This window comes from Pteropus medius, unplaced genomic scaffold, assembly GCF_902729225.1.
Source record: "Pteropus medius unplaced genomic scaffold, Ma_sr-lr_union100, whole genome shotgun sequence".
NCBI classification, from domain to species: domain Eukaryota; kingdom Metazoa; phylum Chordata; class Mammalia; order Chiroptera; family Pteropodidae; genus Pteropus; species Pteropus medius.
The window spans coordinates 14,031,678-14,045,848 of NW_024349804.1; the positions used below are offsets into that span (position 1 = coordinate 14,031,678).

Here is a 14,171-nt window from a genome sequence, read left to right on the forward strand (position 1 = left end):
AGATAAGGCTGGGCAGCTCTTTTTATTACAAATTGCCATGTGAATGGGATGAGATAAAGGCTCTAGATCAGACATGCGTGCCTTCCCTTCCTTCAATAAGGAAGTCTAGAAACGTAAATCTAAACTTAAATCACGATCAAAGTATACATATGCTGAGACCAACAATCAAGAATAAACACAAGTCCACTTTCACAGTACTTGGTTTTCTATCAGTTATGGCTTCAGGTTTCATTAACTTTTTAAGTTTTTAAGGAAGTGTTAGGACAGTAATTTTTTCTAGGAAGACCTCTACAAAAAAGTTATTACTTAATCCAACTTTTAAAAAAAGAAATGGAGAAATACAGATGTAAAAAAATTCTGGCAACATTCAGAGTAACTTAAAATAATTTAAAAAGTAGGATCAATGTCCAATACATAGATGATTGTAACATAAATATTAAAATCGCAATACAATATTATAAAACTATGAAGATTCTTTAGCATATGATATTTTCAAGTGAAAAACTAAAAAATTTCCTATTATATAATTTTATCAATATTATAATCACACACGGACAAGAAAATATGGCAAAGAAGCTGCATTAAAGCTGAATAAATTGCTTCTAGAGAAGCACGGATTAATGTTTCTCTCTCAATAATCTATAAAGTTGCTGTAATTTTACCAACGTAAAAATTTTAAGATTTCACGAATCTTAATTTGTACAGCTAAAATTTGCCTACAACTTACACGGCGTGGAAGGAGAGTGAGTTACGTGAGAGAGACGAGCCTGGCCGTCGGCCCCTCGCGGATGCTGGGCTCTGCTCGCCGTCAAGCGAACACACTTTAGTATGTTCTCTCAGGCAGATGTTACTGATGTTGGGAGAAAAGATATTTTAAGATTAACATTCCTTTCTGATGTCCCAGAAGACATCACTCTGCCTAGTATGTTATTTACTGACCTGGAAATAACAAAAGGTGCCCTGGAATGTTCTTTCTTAGCAAAGGCATTCGTTCTAGCCCCAGGGTGAGCCGTTCCTCACTGATGTGTAACTAAACCTCGGATCAGAAACCAGACACATTTTCGCTTCTCTCAGATATTTAATGAGCTGATTCTAAAGCTTTGGGGCAGATTCCATTATTTCTTGGCATTCCCTTCAGGCACAGACATTTTGCTAATGGCTATTTCGGCCATTCACATGATTTACTGCTGATTCCCTAAAGGCAGAAGAACACTCCAACCAAAGGCTGAAAGAAGGTCACCATTAAAATTCTCTGAGAAAAGCATCCGCTAGAAGACCCAGAGGGTCTTGTCGGTTGCTAAATATTCTTAAAGCATATCTCAGAAAGCATAATGACCGCCAGGTGATCGTGAAGTACTGCTCCATGAAAAATGAACCAGGAGGTGCCAAACATGCTCATGTGGTAATAAAAGTGGTGGCCTCTGCTGGTGTTGGCCACCTGACACTCAACCCCAGCCTGCCTTTGGCATTATCAGTAGAACAGGGAAAGAGGTGACCTCTGCAGTGCCTTCCTTTATTCCTATGAACTCCACGTGGTTAGCATACCTTCCCTAGAGCTACTTTCCACACTATGTGCAAGGCACCAAAGACAAAAAGCTACAGAAACTACTTATGTATCAATCAGGAAGGAGAAAGTGTCCAGTGGTGGGAGGCAGGAAGAGTGGACAGAGGGTGTTACGGGTTGGACGGCGTTCCCAAAAATTCATGGTGAAGCCCTAACCCCCAGTCCTTCAGAATGTGACTTTATTTGCAAATAGGGTCCTCGCAGATGTAAGTAGTTATGATGAGGTCATATTAGAGCAGGGTGGGCCCCTAATCCAGTATGACTGGTGTCCTTATAAAAAGGGGACGTTTGGGCACAGACATGAAGACCAGCTGAGGTGATGCATTTAGAAGCCAAGGAACACCAAAGACTGCCAGCAAGTCACCAGCTGCTCAGGGAAAGGCCTAGAACAGATTCTCTGCATAGCCTCAAAAGAAAAGATCTTGAGAGACCATAAATCTCGACTGTTTGAGCCCCCAAGTTGCAGTACTCTGTCAGGGCGGCCCCGGGAAGTGGGAACGCTACGCAGAAGAGATGCTTTTAGAGCTCGGCAGGTGCTTTCAGGTGGCCTGGGACAGGTGGCAGTCACCTGGTGAATGAACATCTACTCAGCTTTAAAGATGGCAGCACAGAAAAGACAGCACAGTGAGAGAGCGACCAGTGTCCCCTTCTTTGACACTTAGTGCCTGGCGCCCAGCTCGAGGAGTTCTTAATGGCCTTAAGTGAACTGGCCTCTCTTCCCAATCCTTCAGCCCCACTCATTCTCAAGACCCTGCTCAAACACGGCCTGTTCTGTGCAGCCTTCTCGAGGCCCCGAGCTCGGCACCGGGCCTGCTGTGCTCCGGGACACACTCTTCTCAGCTCTTCAGCCACTTCGAACAGGACCAGAATATCTGCGCATGCGCTCGCTCCATCTCAGTCTGCGGGCCCAGGAAGGGCAGGGACACTTGATTTCTCACTCACTTTGGTAAGCGAGCTCTGAGAGTTTCACACGGAGTAGGGATATACGTTTTGCTCCTGAAATCAAGCATCTGCTGCAAGGGACACACGAACTCCTCTGGAAGGGCTCCACGAGGTCCCTAACTCCTCTGGAAGGGCTCCACGAGGTCCCTAACTCCTCTGGAAGGGCTCCACGAGGTCCGCGTCCAGAGTGAAACTGCACCATTCGTTTTACTGAAACAAAACAACACAGTAGAAAGTGGACCCCCCACCCAACGAGTGAGGTGACGAATGTGTTAATTAGCCAGACTGTGGGAATCGCTTCACAGTGTATACACGCATCAAGTTATCATGCTGTACACTTTAAACATATTACAATTTTATCTGTCAACTATGCCTCGATAAAGCTAGAAAAATGTTAAAAGGTGGCGATGGAAAGGGTGACAGGATTTTTTTTCAATTTATTTTTCGATTACAGTTGGCATACAATAGTGTACTAGTTTCAAGTATACAACATGGAGATTAGACACTTATACAACTAACGAAGTGATCACTCCGATAAGCCCGGTGCCGTCGCCGTACATGGTTATTACTCTATTACTGACTGTGTTCCCTATGCTGTACTTCACAGCCCCCGTGACTCATTTTATAACTGGCAGTTTGTATACTGAATCCCCTTCACCTTTTCACCCATCCCTCCCACCCCCTCCCATCTGGCAACCATCAGTCCCGTTCTCCCAATCTATGAGTCTGTTTCTGCTTTGTTCATTTTGGTTTTTGGGTTCCACATGTAAGTGAACTCACATGTTATTTGTCTTTCCTTGAGTGTCTGTAGAGTGACAAGATTTTAAACGGGCTTGGAAAGGCTGACCTTTACAGCCGAGCCCTGGCCGCAGGCTCGGGACAGGACTGCACAGACAATCCACACCCTGCCTGGCGCCGTGGATGGGAAAGCAGGAGACACGCGCACGCCCCAACCAGACATTCACTACACGCGCTAAGAAACGTATGGTCCTGGAAGGCGTGCCGCGCCCGTCCACGGAGAGGGACCCCTGATGTCTACTGGCAGGAAGAAGTGGCCGACATTGGAGCCCTCTCTCAAATAAAAGGGGACACGACCACCACGAGTCACAGGCCTCCCTGCTTGTATTACTCAGCCCATTCTCTACTCCTAAAGGACAGACACCCACCTTATGGGGGAAGATGGCTTCGCGGCTGCAGGCTGACTGAGCGTGTCCTGCTTGGGACACGAAGCTCCGCAAAGCCTTTAATCACTCCAATCGGATCACTTCTATTCCCGTGTCTCCAGATGTTCTTTTGCAGATGAAACTGCTCAAAAGTCCCCTTTAAAACAATCGCTGTTTACTCACTACGTGGTATTGATTTAAAACTCATTTTGACATGTAAGAACTCATTCTCTGTGCAGATTAGGAAACTGAGGCACAAAGTAGCAGCCAGCAGTGGGGCTGCTAGGCTGAGCTCAGGCTGCCAGCTCCAGAGCGCCTGCCCGCAGCTCCGCTCTCGCCACACGGCCCGGCAAGCCCGAATTCAAAACAAAACCAAAAGTAAAAGGTAAAATGGCATCGCAGCTATGCTGCCCAGCCTTGCGGCACACGCTCCGGCTTTTACTGAGGAATTGGTGATCCGGTGGGTTCTCCTGCTCCCTCTCTCCTTTATGGTGAATGGAGTTCACAGGTCCCTGGCCTAATCTTCCGGCTTTTACTACGTTTTTACATCCAGTTATATACCGGCCGTGCTGTTTCTTTTAATTACAGCATTTAATCAATCCCCTAGTGTATTATTACAGAGACGCCAGTTACTGGCTGAAGGCTGCAGAGCCATAGGTGGAGAACAACTTGAAATGAAGACTATGATTTGGAGACTGCACTCCTAAGTGCTTCTCATTAAACGGTTTTCTTGTGCTGACAAGGGGACTCTACAATCCAAGGGTCACAGCGGGCAGTGGACAGGCCGCTGAGCCAGGGATCGGTGATTAGTCCCACTCATTCCACTGGATAACTTCGACATGCATGAAGTCCTCATCTGTAGAGTAAAAATATCTCCCTAGCCTAATGATCGAAGGAGGTAAGGCAGCTGAGAGCACCTTGGGAATCAAACGAGAAAATAGGACAGAGGCATAATCATCATCTGACTCTCAAACTCCACAATTTTTTCCCGGATGCAGCCGAGGAGAATTCAGCTAGAAAATGCGAGGGACCCAGGAGAGTGACCGCTGCTTGAATTGCATAAGGATGCTGCCACACAGCTTAGGTCACTCGAGCAACCCTGCATGAGTCCCTATCTGCAGATGAAGAACGGACTCTGTTCAAGTTCCTCAGGCCTCACGATAAATAAAGGACCAAGTCAGGACCTGAACCCAAGACCAGTCATCCCGAACGCCAAGCTCACCTGTTGACTGTGCACAGGAAGCCAAGTGTGGATGTGACCAAGAACAGGCAGGCCCACGAGGCTCCTCGAGCTCGCTCAGCACTATCTCCCCACCACTTAGCACGCAACAGGCCTCAAGAAACATGCTTTAGTGGATGAATGAAGAAATACAAATTCATTCTCCATTACTGACATCATGAAATTTGCTTTCATCCAAAAAAATATGTGAAGTGACAACCAGTACTTTCACATGGCCCGTGAGCAAACATCAATCAGTATACCCTTAAGTGCTTTCGAGAAGGAATTCCATAAAGGAAATGGCGATTCATATTTCAGAAGAGGAATCTGAGACGTAATTTTATCTAAGGAGTCTCAGAATTTAACGAATAACCGCCACGCCACAGGCAGGTGTCCGTTCTGGTTACTACGCTGACTCTGTATTCTGAGCCACAGGCCCCGAACGACTACGTGTGGAAAAAAGCACACGTCGGCTTTATCCTCTGACAGTGTCCAGCGCTCTTTCCTGCTCCTCCGTGATCCTGTCTACTGTCCTTCAACTACCAAACTGCATCTATTTAAACAGATGTTTGCTGAAGCAATGAAATCTTTCAAAATTTACTGTTTTACTGAAACAGAACTTTCCAATATCTCATTTTCCCCAATTCTATGAGGATGGCTTACAAAATAAGAGTCTGAGTTAGATTTTTGTTTATTTTTCTGGAGGGAAGGGAAGATGGGGAAGTTTGGCAGGGTTGTAAGGAAGATTAAAATTCTGACCACGAAAACAAAGAGGCAGTTTTTCAGAATAGTAACTAAATGTTCTTTTTTGTGAAGTAATTGGTTCCCGTGGAAGACAAATGCTAAAAGGAACTGAGACAATACCGCTGTTGAGAGTGCTAAGAAATATATATTCTGTACACATAAAGGTTGAAATATGAGCTACTTTATTAACTCTGAGACTTCTGAAAATGGTGCCAGGCTTTCCTCTTTAGAGCTAGGCAGGAAGTACTTAAAATCACAAGAATAAGCCTAAGTAAAACTGCCAAAGGTATAGTCTCTGCAGAGTTATTATGCCAGCTGATGGAGACTGAAAGCCATATTCAGTGTTATCAGGAAATTATGCACACACAAACTTTTAGATGGTCCAGTTTTCACAAAAGTAAGATAGTGTCAAATGAAAAGAAAAAGCAAAATAAAGAAAACAATGTATGTAGGGAACCTTTGAGGGGGGAAAGAAGGATAGGGAAAATATTCGTATTTATCTGTATTTGCATAAAGAAATGCAGGAAGATACGAGAAATTTAAAGTGGTGGTTCGGTTACAAGGGGTGACAAGGATCTGGGTGGGTGGAGGAGAGATGCCAGGAAGTCTCTATCATTTATATATACATACAGTTTAATTTCTATAAAAAAAGTTTTTAAATAAAACACCATTAAGAACATAAATAAATGAACATGCAGGGTAAATATACATACGCCTTACAGTTAAAATGTACAGCTGAAACTTATTAGATTTTGTTAACCAACGTCACCATAAAAAATAAATTAATTTAAAAAAAAAGAACATAAAGTAATAAGTATCACTAAGGGTATCAAACAGAATGAATACACAGTACATTGTATGAAACCCAACAGCATGATGATATCAAAGGTTTGAAGTTTCATGGTTTAATATACATTGTTACGTGCTTTAGTAGGGTGACCCTCCTTTACAAGTGATCAAATGCGGGTTCTAAGCTGCTGTTTGCCCTGAGGTGGACACAGTAAGGTAACCAAGGAGCTCCTCCTCACAGTCTCTCCACCACGATGATTCTGTTCCAGTCAGAATCACATACGATTAAACATTCCGCTAAATCAGCACTCGCTGACTCAAACAGTACTTCCTTAAACCCACGTCGGCTCCACTTCGCAGCCACTCCTTCCATCCTGCCAAAAGCACTGCAGCGCCAGGCTCGAAGCACAAAAGGGTGTTTCATTCTGTAAGGAATCAGACAGAGATGATGCACCTATCCTTCCGGTGCTGGAATGACAGGTGGGGTGTACTGCTGAGAGCAGGCACCTGCCGCACGGGCCGTGAAGTCCGTAGCTACCAGGGCAACGGTCAGCCTCGCTCCCTCGGAGGAACAGACCGAGTGTTGCCCATTTCTGTAGTGTGGAGGCACCTTTCCCTGCCGGTGTTGCACAGGAGGTGCCTGATAAACGTGTCTGAACTGAAGAGTCCGTAGACAGTGGAGGGAGGACCTCAGAGCCTCTCTGATACAATGTTGTAAAAAGGTCGCCACTGTCGTTTAAATGTGACCCCGTCATTTTAAAAGTAGGAAGACAGGCTCAGAGAAGAGAGAAAATGGCCGTGGGCACACAGGCCACTGGTGGCAGAGAGCAGTGACCCAGTATGTGTTGGGATCAGCCCGAGGCCAAGTAAGTTGGAAGCCCACCGTGCCGCATGCTGTGTGGTCCTGGACGAGGGACTCAGCTTCTCTCGGGGACTCTGCTTCCTCATCGGTAAACTGAGTGTTACAGGGCCAACCCGGAGAAACACTGTGAGAGTCATTAGTGCTGTCTGGAGAGCGTTCGGCAGAGCGTGTGGCAGGCAGACTGTGGACACACATTCAAGGGTGGCTATGACGACTGGACAGACCTAGGACCAGGGTCCTGGCCAAGCCTATGGACATGACAAATTATACAGTGCCAAAGTGCTTCTTGCTCACGTGATTTTTATTACTGATGACAGATAACTGAAAATTTCTGATCTGTCACAACTACAACTGGCTTCAAAAATATGATAAAAATAGTTTCTCATATATATAATTTATTCCTCATTATCACTACTTTCCTAGGTTAATATCCAAATAATTTCTAAAGTCTCTAAAAATTCCAACTGATATCTGAAGGGGAAAAGTATGAAAATCTTAATAAACAGAAATGAAAAAAAAGAAAAGACCCAAAACAAATTTAGACGAAGGAAAGTTATGCCTCAAATTGCATATATTAGCTGTTACTTAATGAAAATGGAGCTACTTCAACAGCCATGACACCACTGAGGTAGAAGGGAGAACCCAAACTCTAGAAGGCTCTGCACTCAGGCCATGGGACGAAGTAACAGAGCCCATGCAACTTTCACACACAACTAAAGTAAAAGCCATTTTTTTCACTGACTCCGTATTCAGACATCCATGAAATGTGTACTGAGCACCTACGATGAGGTGAACAGGCGCCAGGCACTGTTCTTCGATCTGGATGCTTGGCAGATATCAAGGCACAAAACACAGATTTCTGCCTTCAGAAACTCTGGAGCCAGACTGCTTGAGTTCAAACTCCTGCTCTGCCACTTACTGGCTCTGCAAGCTTAAGAAATTTTCTTAACTTCTCTGATCTCAGTTTCCATATATGAAACGAGGCTAACAACAGTAGCACCTCATACAGTGTCTGCCACACAGGAAGCACTCCAGAGTTCGTTATTAGTGTTGCTGTCAGAAATTCATTATCTGTCTCCATTATTGGACTATAACTCCCAAGAAGACAGACTTGTCTCTCTCATTCACTGCTGTATTCACAGAGCTAACGCTTAAGAGGCTCTCAATAAAAATGTACTAAGGAACAAATACACGCCAGGTCTAACATTCTGGACCGCACTGCCAACCTGTTTGGACTCCAAAGGCATGTGACTGTAAGAAAAGCCGTCACTTTGCTTAATTCAATCACAACTGACGTACGCCTGAAGAGACTCGGGGGATATAAGCAGCTAACTAAACAGACTCCAAACCTCACTCCACCGCTCACAATTAAGTTCCAGACTGCAAATGGACAATCTGTATATCAAACTGGGTTTTGTGTTTTGAGTTACCTGGGTTTTATGTTTCTAAGAATTACGTCAATTCCCAAAGTTGCTATAAAAGCAAAAGTAGCTGTATCTGTCACTGCCTGATCGGATTTGGAAATTCAAGCAAGCATAACTCCCAGAGGTACGGAAATAAGAAAAGTAAGAAAAGGAAAATTCTAGACCTCACCACTAAGCATGCATGGTTCCACAATGAGGCCTATAAAGACTGCAGGAAGACCCAACTGAGTAAGTCAGGAGACACACACTGAACAGACACCTGCGAGTACAGAAAATTCTGTGTAAATAAACCACTCTGCGATCCCATTAAACACCTTAGGTGGGACTTTCTTGCAACACTAGCCTAACACAAGAATGTTTCCTCTGAAAAAAATATGAATCGGTATCGGGCACGCTTTAATAGTTACAGAACAGTAGGGTGGAAAGTGTTTAGTCATTAAAATAATCTTAAGAGTAATATGCAGGACACGGCCAATCCTTAAGCTGTAAAAACAGTGTATACAAAGCTGTACTGCAGCCATGTAACGAGGCGAATACACAGCAGAGACAGAGGCCACAGGGCTGGACAGGGGCTCCATCAACCTTTCCTTCATTCTGAGGCCTCGAGTACCTGTTGGCTGAAATAAGAAAAGGCTGTTTGCTTGGCTATTTCTGAGTGGTTGTGACAACTCTGTCCTCTACCTGTCATCTGCCTGAAATCAATCTCCTACGGGAGGCCAGTAGATGGTAAAGAAATGCGGGAGTGGCTGGCCCTGGGGTCCTAAGGCTGCCAGTGATAATGAATGGGAAGGAGAAAAGCTCTGGGGTCACCAAGTTCAAACCCCAGCCAGATACTTACCAGGAACGTGCCCTGGGCGAGCTATTTGTGCCACAGTATTTTCATCAGTGGAGGGGACTATAATATCTATCTTACGAGACTACTGAGGAGTGGGCATGATAAGCTCTATACGATATTTGTACAATGAAGTCCTGTTTCCTGCCTAGCATAATAAGCATGACAGCTAGTACCTGAAACTCATTCCTTTGCCTTTCAGAAACCTGGAATATAATAAAACATACTTAACACTAATAAACACTGTGCAAATTAATCTTTAGAAGTTAAAATTCCCTGGAATTATTTTACTAATCTAAATGAGTATCAATAGGCTCTCAAATATAAATCCAATTTTTTAAAAAGTAGTAAACTTTGGGGGATTGAGGGAAACTATAATTTTTACATACCCTTTTCATTCAAAAATGAAAACAAAATGGCTAAAAACAAGATCTAACATCTGTATATGTATAGGTGCTTTAAAAAAAAACTTACAATTATGAGGCTATAGGTGAAAATTTTAGAAATAAAATCTTTTCAATTTGGGTGGGGGAATAAAACTTGGAGGACAGAAAGAGAGTCACATTCTGTAAAACAGTAACAGTGATTTTACCCAGACAAAGGAAGCTGGAATTTTGTCACTGAAATTGTGGAAAAAATTCCCCCAACACAGAATGAAACAGTATGTCCACGAAGGATAAACTCTAAAGTCCAGCGGAGGTGATCACTCTTTTCAAAGGAGAAAAGAAGAAACTTATCCCTTCCATCTGTCATTTAATACTTAGCTAAGCAATACTTGTCCTTTTAACCTGAACTTAACACCCAGGTTTGAACTGAGTGAATAATTCATGCTTTCCCTAGTAAGTCATACTGTGTGTCTAGAAAAGTCTTGGAGCACTGGTCTAGCAGCCTGAACTTTTCTATCTTTTTATACAAGATAGAAATGATCTAACATGTCAAGTGTTTAAGCCCAAACCTCAAATAAGTAGAAAGCTTCATTTACTCAGGGGAGGCGATTCTAATCAGGTCCCAAGAGCATGACATACTTATAAATGATTTCCACAGTTTGGAACACTTTTGAAAAACTACAGCATACTTCAAGAAGCCGATAAAAATCCAAAGCACTCTCAAATAATTGTACCACCACAAATAAAATAAACACCCCGGAAAACATGACCCCTTTAGAATGTCCTAGTTGCAGGGCCTTGCCTGGAGTGGGCACTCCAAGAGCAGGTGCTGAATGAAAAAGCAGAATATGATCTCTCTAAAATAAGTGCTTCGAGAGTGAACCGGACATTGGAAAGTTTTCAATACAAAAGGTAAAGGGAACCCCCAAAATGGGTTAGGACTAAATCTAAAGTTTCACTTCCTCTTTGGCTTACATACTCTGAAACGGAAGCAGGGGTTACCACTAAAGTCATCCAGTTCTGGTAGGTCAAAAGTGGCTGCTTTATCTGGTGTTTCTCTGATTAGCAGGTGAGGAGGAATGTTTTTCGTGTGCTTATTTACATCTGAAATTCCCCACAGGGTCTATTAATTTCTTTGGCCACCTGCCTCTTTTTTGAAATCTTGATGTATTCCTATAAATTTGAAAAAATAATATACATATTGACCTTTTGTTTTATTTGACATTCCAAGACCGTTATCTTCTGTAACTTTATTTTTAATGTGCAAATATTTTAACATTTTGCACATTTAGGGTCTACAAACCTTTTCCTCTGAGTTCTGTTTTTATGGAGAACATTATCATTCTTTCACAGGCACATGTCTAATAAAATGCAGGAAAGTTTTAAAGCATTACCTTTGATAGACATTTTATTTTGCTTTTTTTTCCTCCATAATCTCTGTCATTTTAAACATTTCTCCTTAATCCATCTGGAATTTATTCTGATGAATGTTTTCCAGTTATCTCATTTCCAATAATCCCTTCTCCCCAGAGACGTGGAGGCGTGTTTCTCCACCCCCCCCACAGGACCCCCTGCTTCAACTCTGCGCCAGCAGCACCCGACTGCCACCTCATAAGCCACACTGTCTGATCTTGGGAAAGTTTATCATTTTTTTGTACTTCAATTTCTTCATTTGTAATAAAATACATTCAAGTCATATATTCCAAGATTGTTGGAGCGATATAAATAATAAATGTAAAATATCTAGCACAACGTCTGGCACATAATAAATACCCTATGAATAGGAAAATTTTTAATTATCTAGTATCTGATGAGAATATAAAAGTAACATGCTACAAAATGCATCTTAAAAATTTCAAGAGCATGTACTTAATTAAAAGTTAAAGTATATCATTTTAGTTAAAAATAATATTCTATTACAAACTCATCTTATTTTACCTTGCTATACTTTAAGTAAAACTATCTGCTCTATCTGTATCAACACACATAACACTAATAAGCGAGATTTATCATGTTAATTCAATCTCTAAACCAATATTCTAGTTACGCTTACTGAAACAGACTTGGGTGTGGTTTTAAAAACAACTCTGGGTGAGGCAACTAAAGATAAGCCAACCAACCATCTGTCTAACCGAAGTGAACTTTCATGCACCCCATCCTGTTTATAGTTCCCAAATCTGTCCAATGACACTGGTACAGAAAGGCTCTGGCTTGGATCTTGATCAAAATTCTGTTAGCCTCTCAATGCCACCTGACTAATAAATGTACTATTTTGGACCCTCAGGGCCACCTGGGTTCTGATCTCAGTTCACCACTTATAGCTATGCAACCTTAGGAACACTTCACCTCTCTATGCTTCAGTTTCTTCATTTGTAAAATGGGAATGATATCCTTATCTACTTCCTCAGTTTAAGATTAAATGAATTAATTTATGTCATGTTTCTATATAGAGCCTGGCACACAGTAATACAATAAAGCAATATACTAGTCGGTAGCTATTATTATTATAAATAGTTACTGAATGTCTTTAAAAAGGACATGGGAAGAACATTCTATGATGGGCACTAATTAACTGTCTTCCTTGAAATGGGCCCAGGGACACAGCAGTACCACTTATTAGAGGTTCCCTCTTACCAACTGCTCTGTATTGTCAATTTTTAATACAATTAATACAATTGCTAGACTGCAAGCTCACTGAAAGCAGGAGCTATTAAATGCTCTACCTTCCAACATTCCCAGCACAATGTCCCAAACACAGACCTTAAATAATGCTTATTAAATCAATATAACAGAGAAAAGAGCAATGAAGTGACGCCTCAGATGCATACACTGTTAGCACCAAAAGGAACTTTAGAAGTCATCTGGTCATTTTACAGATGATAAAACTAAACAAAGTAATGACTTTACCAATATCTCATATGCTGCCCAAGCTGGAGCCGGCTCCTCCCAGTACCAAGAACACCAATACACCTCACTTATGCCGATGACCCTCTAACTGCATTTTACAATCACCTCATGCTGAATACATTTTCCTAAGTTTTAAACAGGTACGCAATCACTATTTCCATTACTAATAAATACCACTTGGAGATCTCAAGTAAGGCAAATGTTTAAACCCTACCATTCAAATAAGATTTTCCATAAAAGCATTATTTGCATATAATAATGTTTAGTCTCAAAACCATGAGACTAAAACTAGAACTCTGAATGGGAATCACAAAAGGTGACATTACCAGAGGTCAAATGTCAAAAATATGCATTGCTGGAGGTAAAAAAAGGAGTTGAGGAGCTGCAACTCCAGAAGAGGTAAAAATGTTCTCAGGTGGGCAGTGAGCCGGGCTCAGAGTAGAAATTAATATGATCTTCTGAGCAAAAAAAAAAAAAGATCCTCAATGTTGACCCCAGGTTTTTCCACTGGTTAAAATCAACTAAATATGAGGTCCAAGTTGAAAGTCAACAATCCCTCCCAAAAAATCTCCATGAGTGACAGCCATCAGAAACAATACACCATAGGTCTAGGCCCTCGAAGACTTCAAATACTAGAATTATAATAAAAAACATAGAATAACTGTATAAAATAAATTAATCATAAATACAAGCCATAGAAATTATCAAAAATGACCAGGCAGAGCTGAAAAAGAAACCAAATAGAACTTTTAGAAATGAAACGATGTTGAAAAAACTTTTTAAATCAACTAATAATAGCAACTTCAACACAGATAAAGAAGAATTAGTGAATTAAAAGATAGATTTGAAAAAATTACCTAGAAACCAGCACAGGGGACAAGGAGATGCAAAATATGACAGAAGACGTAAGGAGTACAGAAGAAGAAAGCCTACCACACCTTCACAAAAAGAACATGACAGAGCATGTAATTTCCAAACCAAAAGAGGGAAGACCATAAAGAAAAACAAATAGAACAACTTGGTTGTTTAAAAAGGCAATCAAGGACAGAAAAGATGACGACAGAAATAAGCAAAATGTAAGATGACAGAAGAACACATTTATCAGAATCACAATAAATGTAAGTGCACTAAACTATGCCGGTTAAGACAGACATTGTACCACTGTAGTAGGCTGCTTAATGGCCACCGAAGGTACCAGTTCTGATCCCTGGAAGCTGAAAATGTTTGCTACTTTTCATGGCAAAGACAACTGTCCTGAATTACCTCGGAGGGCCCTAAATGCAACCGCCAGTATCCTTAGTAAAAAAAGGCAGAAGGCAATTCCCTCTTCTATGTTCTC

At 41.8% G+C, this 14,171-nt stretch overlaps 1 protein-coding gene across 12 annotated transcripts in view; it reads right to left on the minus strand.

Moving 5' to 3' along the window:
- Nucleotides 1–14,171, minus strand: part of ADD1 (adducin 1) — a 68,656-nt gene that overhangs the window by 40,210 nt on the left and 14,275 nt on the right. The window contains exon 1 of one of the 12 annotated variants that reach the window (XM_039838266.1): nucleotides 3,673–3,840. The exons of 10 other annotated variants lie outside the window; for them this stretch is intronic. The gene's annotated coding sequence lies outside the window, so the exon portion shown is untranslated. Of the gene's footprint in view, nucleotides 1–727; nucleotides 857–3,672; nucleotides 3,841–14,171 lie in introns of those variants that run through there. One more of the 12 variants, XM_039838264.1, reaches the window with a different exon arrangement.